The 15,253-nt window shown below is 32.2% G+C and overlaps 1 pseudogene; it reads left to right on the plus strand.

Moving 5' to 3' along the window:
• The first annotated feature begins 12,905 nt into the window (after positions 1-12,905).
• Positions 12,906-15,253, plus strand: part of LOC125856293 (isoleucine N-monooxygenase 1-like) — a 49,017-nt pseudogene continuing 46,669 nt past the window's right edge.

The following is a 15,253-nucleotide window of genomic DNA, read 5'->3' on the forward strand; positions in this document are numbered from 1 at the left end:
TTGTTAGAGTAATGCAAGATCCCCAAATATATCAAGGAGTTCCTTTTGCACATTATTGATAGATAGAATCTAAAGATCGGGGATGAAGTTAATGGCATATTTGAGTAGATCGATCATGAAACATACCAACTCAACGAGGAGAAAAGAAGAGAATTGTAATGACCCTCGTGGTTGTTTATGTTTTCAAGTTTTGACCCTTCTCGTAGTTTCATTATGCCTTTTACAACTTCTCAAGAACGGTGACACAATCGCCAAGATGATCAGATGAGTTTCGAAGAAGATTTTCTTTCTTGGAAGTTAGGTTTTTGGAAAGTTTGACCAAAGTCAACATTTTGGGTTAGCAAGGTCAGATTTGAATCTTGACAAATCTATTAGGTCTGGAGAGTGATTTGGATCATTGGATGGATTCTAATATTTTGAAAAAAGTTAGATTTAACCTCGATCAACATTTGGTCAAAACGACCACTAACAACCACTAACAGGTATTTTGATTCCAACAGGTTCGAAACGTCTTTTATCATCATTCTGCATATTTAGTTTGTATCCGAGAGGTTCCAAATGAATTCCATAGGGTGGATTGAAGTTTTGGTTGAAGCTTGATTTTGCTAGTTTTGCATTCTTCTGACTTCTAGTGCTTTGAAGTTTTGGGGTTGACTTTTGAGCAATATATATGTCTACGGACTCATATACAAAGAAAAAAAAGGAAGCATCATTTGAATCTGCATGTGCTTTGCAAAATAGCCCCAAAACCAAGAATTTTTCCCTGCAATTCATGGTCTATATCACTCAAACTCCACTGGTAATAATAAAGTAAAGCCACCATCTTCAACATTGTGGTAACATAGCAATAGGAAACAAAACCTCTACATAAAAATGTGAATACATTCAATTTGGTTAGAACCAGTTTGCAATTGCTAACTCACCATCCCAAAAAACACAAGTGTTAATGCCTCTAACCAGACAACCAACAGGAAATATTTTCATTGTATCTTCCTGTCAAATACCATCCTTAGTTACTAAACAGGTAGTTAAATATGCATACAAAAACTGTTAATCTTATCACACACATTGACACAGAAACCACACGTTTTGCGTAATTGGCAAATTCAGTACCATGTTTAACAAAACTCATTGACACAGAAACTCCCGAAAGAAAACTTTTTTTCTTTCGGGATAACACAAAGAAAAAAAGGAAGCATCATTGACACAGAAACTCACGGGCACCATCCACGGATCGTAGGAGGACCCACGGTCCGTGGTTCGTGTCAGCAAACTCCCCCAGAACTCAGCCAGAAATTCGGCCAAATGTTGACCCACGGCCGGACCTACGGTCCGTAGGTCAGGTCATGGACCGTGGTTCGTGTCCGTGGATTGATGCCCCTAAAGCCCAGTTTTAGTCCCAATTGACGGTTGACCAGCACGGACCGTCATTCGATGCACGGTCCGTAGGTCTGACCGTAAGTGAAGGTTAGCAGCCAGTTAGATGAAAATTGTCGAGTGGGTCAACTTCAGATGGTCATAACTTTTAGCGCAAAAGGAATTATGTGTCTCATGACCTATGATATGATAGATAATTGAATCCTCTTTCCAACGCCACTGAATTTGCTAAAATCCGACCTCTAAGTAAAAAGTTATGCTCGTTTTAGTGAAGCCCTGTCGGGCAGAGTCGACCGACGACTCCAATCGACAGACCGCCGATTGACCTACGGGCCCGTCAGTCCCCGTCGGTCACTCCGACAACAATTAAGTCAGGGGTCTTTTGGCATTTTCCTATTTCGTTGGACCCCTAAGATACGTCGTTTGAACCCTAAATCATGAGGTTTTAGTCAGTTTAAGCCTAGAAACATAACTAGAACTTACCTAAGTCAAATCATTAATCAAAACTTATAAAATTAGAAGCAAGAGAGGAGAAAAAGGTCAAGAACCCTAGTTCAAGAACGCAACAAGATTCCATCGGTTCCATCCCCGAAATCGAAAGATTTCTCCATGGAATTCGTCACCAGGTATGTGGGATTTCACTAGTGGGTTCCTTTCGCCCATTAGGTCCCTAGAATTCATTCATTTTCTTGATTCCCTTATTATGAATAGACATAGGGTTCTACAATTACAGCAAATCATCATGAATTAGTTATTAACATGTTCCAAATCAAATTATTATGTTATTTCTCAGTTTATTGCATGAATTTCAGAACCCTAGCTATGTATTTCTTTAGTTCTTGAATTACATATGCTAGGTCAGATATCTCAGTTATTCAGTTATACATGCCTCAGTTGTTAATGCATCATTATCATATTAATTGTTGCATTCTCAGTTTGCATATTCAGTTTGAGCTATCTAGTAACTTACAGAAATTCAGTCATAATTTGTTAATCACTTAATCTATTGGGAGTAGCATAATACCGAGTTGGACTAGGGTTCAACCTACCCATATAGTCCCAGAACTACGAGCCACGTAGGTATAAGTCCCCCCTGTGGGCAACATCAGTTTAGTGATCATGCCAGCATGCCTCTATACCTCTGGCAAGGTATATTGGGTCCTCTCGATGGGGCGTATACATCGGACTCCACATTTAGCTCATGTGGTTTTATGTCGGTTATTAGTAGCTCCCACAGTTCAGTCAGACTCTATTGCAGTACAATTAGTATTCAGTCTCAGCATGTTGTAAATTTGGTCATTGCATCAGTTAGCTCAGCATTCAATATTTTTTGTATCTATATCATGTTCAGATTATATCATTGCCTATTTGCTTTGTTCAATTATATATTTATTTCAGCTTTACTCTATCCTGCATGGTCAGTACCTTTCAAGTACTAACGCATACGTGTGTTACATCTTCTCGTGATGTAGGCTCAGGTTCTTAGCATCCAGATCACGCTTAGATCGGTTCCCGATCTCCAGTTCAACAGAATTAGTGGTGAGTCCTCATTCTCCGAGGACAATAGTCATGAGTTTCTTTTCAGTATTTTTAGTCTTTTAGTTTCAGATTTTCTAGACTTAGGGCATGTCCCAACACTTCTAGTCAGTTTAGAGGTTTATTTCAGACATAGATAGATTCAGCTTAGTATTGAGTTAATATCTTCCTGGTATTAAACTCATCAGTTTTCATATATCTCAGTTATAGTATATGGGTATTCCCTATCTTTTTTATTTTATTTATGATTTAGCTTCCGCATCAGTTTATTTTCTTTAGTATGCTCATGATCATGCCAGTAGGGTTAGCTTGGGATCACTTGTGGTCCTAGGTCCCGTGTCCGCGTCTCGGGGGTAGCTCGAGGCGTGACAAACTTGGTATCAGAGCATTAAGTTTAAGAGTCCTAAGATGTCTGAAAATTCGCACTAAGTAGAGTCATTTTCATGGGTATGAAGTGCACCACATTTAATGAGAGGGAGACTATGAAGTGTTATAGGAAAACTTCACTTTCTTGATATTTTATCGTGCGTTGGTATGATCTCTTTTCTAATCCATCGGTATGTGCTTAAGATCATACCTCCTCGTAGAGATTATGCCAGGAATGCAAATGCAGCTCCTCTAGTACCTAATCAAGAAGTGTTGAATGCAGAGTTCAGGAACGCCATTCAGATGTTGGCTCAGAGTATGACCACCCAGAACAATTAGCGGGTTCCAGTTCGTACTAATAGAAATGATGGATCAGTGGCAGCTAGAGTTTGAGATTTTGTTAGGATGAATTTACCTGAGTTTTTACGGTTTCAAGTTGGTGAAGACCCACAAAACTTCATTGATGAAGTTAAGAAAATCTTTGGAGTGATGCAAATGACTGGTAATGATAGGGTTAAGTTGGCATCTTACCAGCAGGGTTAGCTTGGGATCACTTGTGGTCCTAGGTCCCGTGTTCGTATCTCAGGGGTAGATCGGGGCGTGACAAATCGAGTGGAGTAATTATAGTTTTGATTGCATGAGTGGTTAGATAACTTGTTAAGGAATCCATACGACTTTACGGAATTGAATTCGGACGAGTAGAACTCCCGAAATTGATCCTAGCGTGAGGGGTATTTTCTGACCGTCGTGGGTTAGAGATGTGTAGTGAAATGGGATTTTTGGAATTTCTTCAGTTGACTCTCTGGTTCCGTTTGTGCCGCTTTAGCGGGAGTCTGGCCACTCTGGCGGAGCCGCTACAGCAGGATATAGTGAGCTGTGACGGGTACAATGAGACTTAAAATCATAGAAAATGATGGATAGCTCACTGGTTCGAAAATGCCGCTCTAGCGGGACTTGATGTCACTCTAGCACCGTCGCTACAACGGAATGAGGGCCACTGTGGCGGGCCAGACGCGACTTAATGTCGTTAATAAACCCCTAAACGACCTTATTTGGCAATTTTTGACTTTTAGAGCTAAGGAACGACCCCCATGTGATTTCTACTCATTTTTCACCATTCTTGAGGCTAAAGGTAAGTTTTTCACTCCCCGAAGCCGTTTCTCGATCCGTAGAACGTAATAGAATGGGTGAATATTGATGGGGGAAGGTTTTGTTATAGATTCTATGGTGGAAACAACCCTAGCTTGGATGTTTGGGATCATGGGTTTGATCTAGGGTTCATAGAATTGTTATAGTTTCAGGTAATTAGCTATTGTTTGTTGATTCCCGTGTTATTGTGATTGTTTGTAGACCAAGAACAATCGGAACGAATCCGAAAAGGGAAGGTTCAAGTTTCTTAGGGTTTCAATCTTGTTTCAAGGTATGTGATGGTTGTGATTCTATGATTGTATGATGTATGCTTGTTCTTGCTTCATTATGACACTTGTATGTGTATGAATGTTGCAATGTTGATCACACTTGTTGTAAATGAGATAGCAAATTGATGAATGCCATGAAATCATGACTTAAATGTATGATCTTGTTGATGTACTGGTGTTTGTGATTGTGGAGTATGAATGGGATCGGATTGCCACGTTTCGGCATAACTAACTTGGATCTGTTGCCAAGTTCCAGCATAATTATGTGATCGGTTGCCACGTTTCAGCATAAATATGGGATCGATTGTCACCTTCCGGCATGCTAATTGTTTGGGTTTGGGTTCCGTGAGAGGACCAATGATTTCTAATAAATGTATATTGATGAACATGTTGATAATATTGTAGACGTTGATATATATATATGCATGTGATTGTAATGTTGTTCGACTTGTTTATGTTACACTAGTGGGATAGTCGCGCGATCCTACCAGTACACTGTGGTTGTGTACTGATTATGCACTTGCTCTTATTTTTGTTGAGTACAGGGCATCTTCATGCGACTATTAACAGACCTCGCTTAGAAGATCAATGATCGTCGCTTCGAATTCAAGGGTGAGCCAATTCTTCCATGCTGCCATGGGATTCACTTTCGTCTATGTCCATAATTTTCAGACTTAGATATTTGTTCTAGCTAGTTGATTAGTTCATTAGTTGGGGATTTATCCCTTCTTGTTTAGACTTGGATCATTTGTTTAGATGTTTTGGTACATTGACTTTCAGGTTATTAAATTTTTGTATTTGTTTAGTTAATTAACTTGCTTTCGTAACTTAATTGCCTTAGTATTGTTTTAGTTGCTTAGTTTGGTAGTAGTAGTGGTTCTCCCACCGGATGGTTAGTGTGGGTGTCAATCACGACGGTTTGGGCCATGACAGTTTAAGTCTTCCGCTGAGTAAATAAGTCAGACCAAAGGTTTGGTTGGGGCCACCAATGGTTCTTGAGTGCCAGTCCCGCCCAGGATATAAGCTCGGGGCGTGACATATATTTAAACCATTTATATAATGATAACTCGATAAGGATATATATGAATTACTTTCATAATAAGAATATATCATCTCTAAATCTCTAAAATGTAGAAGAGTCCAGGAAGCAGTTGTTCATCAGCATGCTTGCTTCCTTAGACAAGGCCAAATTCGTAATTTACAGGCTAATTCTGCTTTTACATTGCTTTGATTGGTAGTACAATTTGCTTTGAGGGTTGCCTGCTTCATGAAGTTACCCTTTTTTTTTTAAGGGGAAAAGGCATAGATTTTCTTCCGGTATCAAAATGTTAGTTACACACTTAAACAATTATAATGATTTATTATACATATATATTATTTAAAAGTTAATTTATTTACCCCATAAAATTAACGTGACAAAATAAAATATAATAAAAACAAATTATGCGCGTCATATAATTATTAAAGTTAAAAAACAATTAAAAAATCAAAATTCTCCTTCCCCCCCCCCCCCCCCCCCCCCCACATCTCTTCTTCTTCATACCTACCCTTCTCATCTTCTTCACACCCAAATAAGCTTAAATGAAGTAGTAACAAGAAGCAATGTAGTAACAAGTAAATTAAAAAACATCACTTTTTTTACCCATAAACCTCCCAACAAGAAATCAAAACAGTATTAGGTGACTTATGAGTTGTGGGTTTTGATTTGTGTTTGTTCACGTCATCGACATGGGTAGAATTTTGGGGGTTTTTCAGTCGTGGAGCTATGTTGAGATTTTTTTAGTAAACAAGATAGGCGATCGATTGAAAGGGGGAAGAAAATTATTTTCCTATTATTCCTATCTTTTAAAAAATCTCCGTGAAAGATCCTTACTCAAATTATGAAGGACATAGAATAAGAAAAAAATAATATGTCCGGATCTAAAAAATATTTGCAACTGAAAACTCGATTTAATGCTCAAGAAACGGAAGCAGTCTTCTTGTGATTCTTTTTGGAATGGAAGAAATTCTTTCACTATATGAATCAACATTGAATTTCTGAAAGTTTTCTTGGCGGCCATTGAAAAAGCTTTTTCTTTGCAATTTTGCTATGAAAGACATAATTATTAGAGAATTTCACTAATTAATTAGAAATTTATTAGTGTAAAATATAGCTAGCAAAAGAAAATTTAGTTAGTAAAGAAAAAACAAAAAGGATATAAAAAAATTATAGTTTCTGACATGGCGTTGACGTATCGTTGATGTGGTAGCGAGTGTAATACACCACATACTGTAAGAGTGGTGTTACACGTCCCAGGGTGGTATTAAACTCACTTTTGAGTAGTAAAGGTGTGTAATGGATCGTCATGATATTTTATGCGTGTAACTGACTTTACGATACAAGTTCAGGGGGGAATCTATGTCTTTTACCCTTTTTTAAGCATAAAAAACCGAAAATACCATAAATATTTCATAATGATCATGACATGCTTCCCTAGCCTCTTCTATATAATAGTAAAAGAGAGAAAAGACATATATTTCAGCTTGAACTTGTATCGAAAAATCACTTACACGCTTAAACTATCATGATGACCTATTATACACGTTTACTATTCAAAAAGTGAATTTATTTACCCCTTAAAACAGACGTGACAAAGAAATAAAATGAAAATAAAAACTGCATGGGTCGCTTAGAAATAAAAATAAAAATAATAATTAGAATCAACTTTTAACCCCCCCCCCCCCCCCCTACCCCCACACCTCTTCTTCAATCCTCCTCCTCTTCACACCTATTCTTCTTTTTCATATCTCTTCTTATTTTTTCACATCTTTTCTTTTTCATTCTTTATACATCACAATCTCAAAGCACAACTTTTCTTTTTGATTAGCAATTAGGTTAATTCTCATATATTTGTTAGTGAATAATTGTATTTTGTGATAATTTTTACTAAAGGAAGAATCTTAAAAGAATTTCGGATAAACCTAAATTAATAAATGCTTAAGTTATGTTTAGGTTTTTGGTTGATTGTTTCTATCTTTTCTATTTTTTGACATTGTTAAGAAAATTTTGGTTGCTAATCAATTTTTGGGTTTGGTTGTAATTGCATTTTTATGAGTATGGTGGTTCTAGGTAATAGGTGAAAAAAGAGAGGAAATTGAAGGTGGTGAAGAAGATTAATCAATTTTTGAATTTGGTGAAGATGACAACTTTATGAGTGTGGTGGCGCTGGGTAACGATTTTGAAAAAAAGCGTGGAAATTGAAGATGGTGAAGAAGAAAATATTTATATTGAAAATGGTGATGGTGATATTTAGTGATGGATGACGAAGAAAAAGAAAGAATTGAATGTGATATGGTGATGGTGAAAAACAAAGAATCAATAGTGAATACTGTAGCCAGATATGATTTTTTCCATGAGATAATAGATGGAGTGGGTGAGATTTTGTGGTGAAGAAGGTATAATTATTAGAGAATTTTAATAATTAATTAGTGTAAAATATTGTTACCAAAGAAAAATAATTAGTAAAGAAAAGAAAATAAAAATATTATAAAAATTATAATTTCTGATATGGCGCTGACGTAGCACTGATGTGGCGGCGAGTGTATTACACCACACCCTGTGAGAGTGGTGTTACACGTATCAGGGTGATATTAAATTCACTTTTATGAATAATAAATGTGTGTAATAGGTCATCATGATAGTTTAAGCGTGTAAGTGATTTTTCGATATAAGTTCGGAAGGGAATTTATGTCTTTTCCCTATAATAAAACGATATTTTTTTCGAAAATTTCTTCTTTTATATTTTTTTCACATCTTTAAAAATATTAATTGAATGTATAATTTGACTAAACTATCCTTATGAATATTCTATTCTTATTTATTTCTCACGTAGAATGATATATATATATACTAGTAAAGAAATCCCGGGCGCTGCCCGGGCCCAACATTAATAAAGTTATATTGTTACTCTCTCCGTCCCATATTAGATGAGAATCTTACTAAAAATATTTTTTTCATATTATTTGAGCACTTATTAAATTAGGATAGAATTAATTAATTCTTTTCCATTTTACCCCTACAATTAATATGACCATTCCTATATTGTATGTGTATTTTTTGTAACTCATTTCAATGTGCATTGATATAAACAAAGGGCAAAATGGTGAAGTCTTCCAATGTATTAATGATTTCTTAATCACCGTGTAAAGTTGGAAGTGCCCATCTAATATGGGACGGAGAGAGTATAGTTTATGTATTGTTATAAAATTAGTAAAGATTGTTATAATATATTTTGCTCATAAGTGAGCTAATATAAAAACTTATTTGTCATTTGTCTTTTTAATTTCAATTTCAAATAGCAAATAAATGTAGCGATAAGATTGAGGGTAGAAATGAAACATATCTTTCTAAATTTAAGTAAAAATAAACAGAGTAGAAGTAACATTAGGGTTATCGATAGGACGATTCATTCGGTTATTTTTAAAAAAATTATATCATTCAATTTTTCGGCTATTTTATAATGTATAACCAAAATTAAAATTTTAAAATCATCCCAATCCTAATTTATGTGACACAAGCAGTACAAAAATTAGTCTTTTTTTTGTTGTCTTGTAGATATTTTAAGTTATTATTTATTGTAAATTATAGTACTTTTTATTAAAGTTTTTAATAACATATGTTACTTTTTATGTTTGAGAGTTAAACCAACTTTTTTTTATATGTCTTTTAATTTTATATGTGTTTTGTCCTTTTCCATTTTCAAAAACTAATACTCTGTCCATTTCATTTTATATGTCATTTCTTTTTATAAATATATTGGTTATTCCCTCTTCTTATGTCATATATTATGAAATTTGAGAAGTTATTGAAATTTTTATATGATTCTAAAAATATTTTAAATTGTTAGCTATTGTGATTTGTAGTACCTTTTTTTTACAGAATTTTGAAAATAATATTTATTACTCTCTTTGTTCTAATTTATGTGGCACATGCAAAATTTCAAATATTAACCATTTTTTATATGTCTCTTTACTATATTAAGTTGTTAATTATTGTATTTTATAGTACATTTTGAACTTAATTTTTAAAGAATATATGTTATTTTCCATGTCCCAATTTATGTGGCATTAATTGATAGATTTGTTGGAGTCGAGAGAATTTTTTTGTTAATTATTGTAATTTATAGTTTCTTTTTCGTCAATTTGAAACAATATATGTTCTTAATTGATAGATTTTTTGGAGCCGACAATTTTTTTTGTTAATTATTGTAATTTATAGTTTCTTTTTCGTCAATTTCAAACAATATATGTTTATCATATAATCCATTTTATGTGGTACCAATAGAATTTAGAGAGTCAATTAAATATTTTATATAACTTTTAAATATTTAAGCTATTAATTATTGTAATGTATAGTATTACTTATATTATTTTTGAATATAAATGTTACCTTTTTTATCCTAATTTATATGGCATTGATAGAATTGAAAGTGTCAAATAATTGTTAATTATTGTAATATGATATGTAGTACTTTTTATGTAGTTTTTACTATTTTTAAGCATACTAAGTATAGTATTACTTATATTATTTTTAAATATATTTAAATCTACTACTTATATATATATTTTTTAGTAGATAAGTGTGAATGTGAGGGTATTTTTAAATACCCAAAATACCCTCACATTCACACTTATGTTCAACCACGTGTCGAAAGAGAAGAGTGAATTTATTCACTCTTCTTATATAGTAATATATATAAGACCATTTTTTAAAAAATAAGTTGTTTTGCTTGCATAGCTGATTTTGGGTCATTTTTTTTTTATGTAAATGAAAACTTGATTATATTTGATGCAAATAAAATTATTTATTATATATTCATAATTTTTTAAAAATATATATATTATGAATTAAACCAAAGGAATAGAAAAATAGCGCAATTGAGTAGATGAGATATCATAGTTCTTTAAGAAAACAAAAATAGTAGTCTTAAGGGATCGTTTAGTTGGGAATAAGTTATCTCAAAATCAATTATCTTAGAATGAATTATTTTAAAAATAAATTGATTCACCATGTCTATACAATAACTAATTTTATTACTATTATATAAACTAGTATACGTTTCTGTGCGTTGCACGGATATTACTAAAAAATACTTAATTGTTCAAATACATTACATCATTTTGATTTTATAAAAATATAACTTTAAAACTTAAATTTTATAAAAATACTTGATTTTATAAGAATAAAGTATATTGTCATAATGTGTTCATATTTTAAGGCAAAAAATTTAAGGATAAAATATATCACAAAAATGAATAATTGATGACACTTATTAATTGTCAAGTGTAATTTTTTTGGTATGTATATTCGTAACACCTATTAATTATAGATAGAGTTTCATTTTTGTTGTTGTTGTTTTTGTTGAAATTTAAATTTTACATCTTTATATTTTAAAACTAATTAACATCTAAATTCAAAATTTAATATAATTCTATAAAATACTTTAAAAATAATTTTAAAAGAAGATTAAGATTATTATTATAATTATAATTATAATAATAATAATTATTATTATTAGTATTATTATTATTGTTGTTAAAAATATGATAACTTCCCAAAAAAAAGGAATCACACACCCTATTTATTAGAACTGTTTTAAAATTGAATTTTAAGAAACGATAAAAAGTTACCCAGCGCCACCACACTCATAAAGTTAAGAAATTAAAATTAGATACAAACTTAAGAAATTAAAATTATTTTTTGAATTTTAAAATTAGTTGAATATTTGTGGTGTTGGCACATGACATTTTTTACTTCTCCTATTATATATATATATTTTAAAATTGTTGAATATTTGTGGTGTTGACACATGACATTTTTTACTTCTCCTATTATATATAGATAGATATATATAGGGAGAGATATAAATATATAGATATAAATTTTATAAATTGGATATTTTTTGAAATATTTAAAATTTCCTAGATTAAATTGTTTTAAAAAGAAAATCAATATTTACAAATTTATAAATTCAATTTTTTTAAAAATAAAATATAGATTTTTTTTGTGTTCTGACATTTGTCAGTGTTTATGTAAATTGACGATATTTGTCCGTGTTTATATAAGTGCATTTTTTTTTTTAAAAAAAAAAGGTAGTCATAAGTTAGTTTTTTTTAAAAAAATAGTAAATCTATCCTAGATTCAATTTTAAAAAAATCTATTTAACGTGATTTGAAGTGGAGATACATAACCAATTGATCTTTATTTGACATGTGTATTTTTATTTCAAATTTTGAATTTAGATTATTTAATTAGTTATATAATATTTAATTATTTATAATTTAAAATTCTAAAAATTTGTGGTGCTGACATGTGTCATTTTTTCTTCTCCTATTATATATAGATAGATTATAGAATAATTCAAAATTTATTTACTACTTTCAAATAAATATAACATAAAATAATTTTACATTTTTATCCGAAGATAAAGAACTCTTGTGATAACTTTAGCATACCATAAATGGCCCCTACATTTCTATATTCCCACGTGCTTACAAAATGTACAATTGCTTTCAGTCGGTTGTCATTTTTTTTATTTGATAAATATTTAATGATTCTATCTTATATTTGATAAAAAGTAATTTTTTTAAAGATAATTTTGAGACAATGCAAAATTTTCTCATATTTTTCTTAAATCAATTATCTTAGAATGAATTATTTAAAAATAAATTGATTCACCATGTCTATACAATAACTAATTTTATTACTATTATATAAATTATAGAATAATTCAAAATTTATTTAATACTTTCAAATAAATATAACATAAAATAATTTTACATTTTTATCCGTAGATAAAGAACTCTTGTGATAACTTTAGCATACCATAAATGGCCCCTACATTTCTATATTCCCACGTGCTTACAAAATGTACAATTGCTTTCAGTCGGTTGTCATTTTTTTTATTTGACAAATATTTAATGATTCTATCTTATATTTGGTAAAAAGTAATTTTATTAAAGATAATTTTGAGACAATGCAAAATTTTCTCATATTTTTCTTAAAGATAGTTTTGAGACATTGCAAAGTTTTCTCATATTTTTAAAATTCTATGCTGATTAGTTTAACTATATCACATAAACTAAAACGAAATAAGTACTCTATTAAACTAGTTATCATACCTCTATAAACAGTGTAAGACATAAAGAGTTAGCAATCACAAGAGAAAAATGATGAAAATATCAAACCACCTTCTTATGGTTATCTCCAATAACACTACATTCTTCATTATTTCCATTCTATTGACAATCTTCATTTCTATTATTCTTAAGAAATGGAATAGTAGTGTAAGAAACAATAAACCACTCCCTCCAGGTCCAAAATCATGGCCTATAATTGGATGTTTTCCTCAAATCATCCTAAAAAATAAGAATGCATTAACTCATCGAATACACAAAATTATGGAGGAAATGAATACTGAAATTGCTTGCATTCGTGTTGGTAATTATCATGTTATTCCTGTAACTTCTCCTGAACTTGCTTGTGAGTTCTTGAAGATTCAGGACTCTATTTTCTCATCCAGACCTGTTTGCATGTCCGGGAGCATCGTTAGTAATGGCTACTTGACCCCAGTTTTTGTCCCCAGTGGTGATCAATGGATGAAAATGAAAAATATGCTAACTTCCCATGTGTTGTCACCAAAATCATTTCAATGGCTTCGTCCTAAAAGGGATGAAGAAGCTGACCACCTTCATCGATTCGTTTACAATCAATGTAGCAACCAAATACTTGTTATTAACTTAAGGGAAGTAACAAGATATTATTGTGGGAATGTAATTAGGAATATGATTTTCAGCAAGAGATCATTATTTGGAATTGTAGAAGAACAAGAGGAGCAATTTGATGCCCTTTTTACACTTCTTGAATATGTTTATTCTTTTAGTATATCAGATTACTTACCATGGTTAAGTGTTTTTGATTTGGATGGTCACAAGGCAATTATCAAGAAAGCCTATGCTACAGCAACAAAACATATTGATATTGAAGTTGATCATAGGATACAAACATGGAAAGATGCAACAAATCTTTGGAAGAGGATATTCTTGATGTTCTTATCATGCTCAAAGATAAAAATGGAAATCCATTGATGAATGTTAAAGAGATTAAGGCACAAATTCTTGTAAGTATACATTCAATTACTTATAAATAATGTGATAAAACAAAGTTGTTTTGTGTTGTTTTATCACCTTTGGCTAATTTTATGATTGATAGACTATTGATCAAGCTTTCAAAATTTACTTATTTTGAAAAGAGTTTATAACTTCATAAAACATGTACTTTTGGAGGATCATAGCAATTTATGTTTGGCTAATCAATTTTAAAAATATTTTTGTCAATATTTGTTAGTACAATACTTTGTACTTAACTTCTGCTGCTACTAAAAAATAGGTAGGGATCGTTTGGTGTAAGGGATAAAAATAAATAGTAATGGGATAAGAAAATAATGATGGGATAAGTTTTTTTACCTTGCTTGGTTGCCATGTTTGGGATAACTTATCCACCATTTATACCATAGTGATGGGATACATTATCCCATATACATGGTGGGATAAGTTATCCTAGGATAACTAATCCTGGGATAACTCTTACCCAACCAAACGACCCCTTCTTCTTCTTAAATATTTCGACCAAACAAATCTACTCTCTAAAATATGCACTTTTCATTTCCAAAATTTGGCCAAACTAACTAGCACATTCTCATTCCCTTCCACCTACTTTATGTATTAACTCATCATAAAAAATAAAATTCAAGCATAAATTATTGCTCATCTACTCAGAAAGTGTTGACATGATTGGTTTACAAACAAATAATGTTCAGGAATTATTAACAGCAACAGTGGATAATCCCTCAAATGCAGTTGAATGGGTACTTGCAGAAATGTTAAATCAACCAATGTTACTGCAAAAGGCTATAGAAGAACTCAACATTGTTGTTGGGATCAATAGATGGGTTCAAGAATCAGACTTGTCAAGGCTAAATTATCTCAAGGCTTGCATAAAAGAGGCCTTTCGACTCCACCCCGTTGTGCCTTTTAATGTTCCTCATGTGTCTGTCTCTGATGCCATCGTCGGTGAAAAGTACTTCATCCCTAAAGGGAGTATAGTGCTATTAAGTCGTCTTGGACTTGGCCGGAATTCTAGAGTTTGGGAGGATCTGTAATGACCCTCTTGGTCATTTTTGTGTCTTGCCTTCTGTGTGTCGTTTAGAGCGTTCCTGTAGCGACCCCAAGTCATTTATGACTTGATGGGACTGACAGTTCGGTCACCTGGTCATTCGTTTGGTCTTGGTGTGAGTTTTTGTGTTTTGGAGCTTATGAACCTTGAATGATCATTTTCGATCAAAAGTTCAAGAAGATGACATCGGAATCCAATTCTGACGATTTCATCAGCTCCGGAAGGGTCATTTTAAGCTAGTAGCACGATCGACATGACTCCCGAGGTTTTCAGTGTGAGTCGGTGTGATTAGGCGTTTTAGCCTTTGAATTTTGGCTTAAGTTTGACTTTGGTCAACATTCTG

The sequence above is a fragment of the Solanum stenotomum genome, chromosome 2 (assembly GCF_019186545.1).
Source record: "Solanum stenotomum isolate F172 chromosome 2, ASM1918654v1, whole genome shotgun sequence".
In the NCBI taxonomy this organism is placed as follows: domain Eukaryota; kingdom Viridiplantae; phylum Streptophyta; class Magnoliopsida; order Solanales; family Solanaceae; genus Solanum; species Solanum stenotomum.